At 39.4% G+C, this 2,500-nt stretch overlaps 1 protein-coding gene across 3 annotated transcripts in view; it reads right to left on the bottom strand.

Moving 5' to 3' along the window:
* Positions 1-2,500, bottom strand: part of dync1i2a (dynein, cytoplasmic 1, intermediate chain 2a) — a 49,309-nt gene that overhangs the window by 33,093 nt on the left and 13,716 nt on the right. The window lies entirely within an intron of this gene.

Raw genomic sequence — 2,500 nt, 5'->3', positions numbered from 1 at the left:
CTTTGTGGGCAGCCTAAGACACACCTGTGCAATAAGCATGCTGTTTAATCAGCATCTTGATATGCCACACCTGTGAGATGAGATAGATTATCTTGGCAAAGAAGAAGTGCCCACTAACACAGATTTAGACAGATTTGTGAACAATATTATAGGACATCTCTAGTTAAAAGTTTACATACACTTGTAAAGAACATAATGTCATGGCTGTCTTTCAAATAATTTCTACAACTCTTTATTTTTTGCAAAGTTTGGCTCTTTTATGAATTTATTATGGATCTACTGAAAATGTGAGCAAATCTGCTGGGTGAAAAGTATACATACAGCAATGTTAATATTTGCTTACATGTCCCTTGGCAAGTTTCACTCCAATAAGGCGCTTTTGGTAGCCATCCACAAGCTTCTGGCAAGCTTCTGCTTGAATTTTTGACCACTCCTCTTGACAAAATTGGTGCAGTTCAGCTAAATGTGTCGGTTTTCTGACATGGACTTGTTTCTTCAGCATTGTCCACACGTTTAAGTCAGGACTTTGGGAAGGCCATTCTAAAACCTTCATTCGAGCCTCCATCCATCCATCCATTTTCTACCGCTTGTCCCATTCGGGGTCGCGGGGGGTGCTGGAGCCTATCTCAGCTGCATACGGGCAGAAGGCGGCGTACACCCTGGACAAGTCGCCACCTCATCGCAGGGCCAACACAGATAGACAGACAACAATCACACTCACATTCACACACTAGGGCCAATTTAATGTTGCCAATCAACCTATCCCCAGGTGCATGTTTTTGGCAATTCGAGCCTGATTTAGCCATTCCTTTACCACTTTTGACGTGTGTTTGGGGTCATTGTCCTCTTGGAACACCCAACTGCGCCCAAGACCCAACCTTCGGGCTAATGATTTTAGCTTGTCCTGAAGAATTTGGAGGTAATCCTCCTTTTTCATTGTCCCATTTACTCTCTGTAAAGCACCAGTTCCATTGGCAGCAAAACAGGCCCAGAGCATAATACTACCACCACCATGCTTGACGGTAAGCATGGTGTTCCTGGGATTAAAAGGCCTCACCTTTTCTCCTCCAAACATATTGCTGGGTATTGTGGCCAAACAGCTCCATTTTTGTTTCATCTGACAACAGAACTTTCCTCCAGAAGGTTTTATCTTTGTCCATGTGATCAGTAGCAAACTTTAGACGAGCCTTAAGGTGTGGCTTCTGGAGCTAGGGCTTCCTACTTGCATGGTAGCCTCTCAGTCCATGGCGATGCAAAACACGCTAGACTGTGGACACGGACACCTGTGTTCCAGCAGCTTCCAATTCACTGCAGACCTGCTTTTTGGTGGTTTTCGGTTGACTCTTGATCATCCTGACCAATTTTCTCTCAGCAGCAGGTGATAGCTTGCGTTTTCTTCCTGATCGTGGCAGTGACAAAACTGTGCTATGCACTTTATACTTACCAACAATTGTCTGCACAGTTGCTCTTGGGACCTTAAGCTTCTTTGAAATGGCTCCAAATGACGTTCCTAACCTGTTCAAGTCAATGATTCGTTTTTTTCAGATATGTCCTGAGTTCCTTTGACTTTCCCATTGTGGCATTTGTAACCGAGTCTAATGACTGCATCACATGAGCCCTATTTATATGGGCTCAGAGAAGCCAACAATCATAATCACTCACATGAAGTTAAGAGGCCATGCCATGAAGCTAATTTGATTTGATTGTAACTTTTGTACATCACCAACATTGATAATGTATGTTGCTGTGTGTACTATATAATGCATGCGCTGTACTAATATATATATATATATATATATATATATATATATATATATATATATATATATAGTATGTATACTTTTGACCCAGCAGATTTGGTCAAATTTTCAGTAGACCCATACTAAATTCATAAAAGAACCAATCTTCATGAATGTTTTTGTGACCAATAAGTATGTGCTCCAATCACTCTATCACAAAAAAATAAGAGTTGTAGAAATGATTGGAAACTCAAGACAGCCATGACATTATGTCCTTCACAAGTCTATGTAAACTTTTGACCACGACTGTATATACATGTATACATACTTACACATACATACATACATACATACATACATACATACATACATACATACATACATATATCCATCCATTTTCTACCGCTTGTCCCTTTTCGGGTCACGGGGGGATGGAGCCTATATATACATAAACCGACACACAGAAACATTACATATATATATATATATATATATATATATATATACACACACACCGTATTTTTCGGAGTATAAGTCGCACCGGAGTATAAGTCGCACCTGCCGAAAATGCATAATAAAGAAGGAAAAAAACATAAGTCGCACTGGAGCCCGGCCAAACTATGAAAAAAACTGCGACTTATAGTCAGAAAAATACGGTATATATCTATATCTATCTATCTATCTATCTATATATATATATATATATATATATATATATATATATATATATATACACACCGTATTTTTCGGAGTATAAGTCG

Source organism: Nerophis lumbriciformis, linkage group LG13, assembly GCF_033978685.3.
Source record: "Nerophis lumbriciformis linkage group LG13, RoL_Nlum_v2.1, whole genome shotgun sequence".
In the NCBI taxonomy this organism is placed as follows: domain Eukaryota; kingdom Metazoa; phylum Chordata; class Actinopteri; order Syngnathiformes; family Syngnathidae; genus Nerophis; species Nerophis lumbriciformis.
This window is presented reverse-complemented; position numbering and strand designations above follow the sequence as displayed.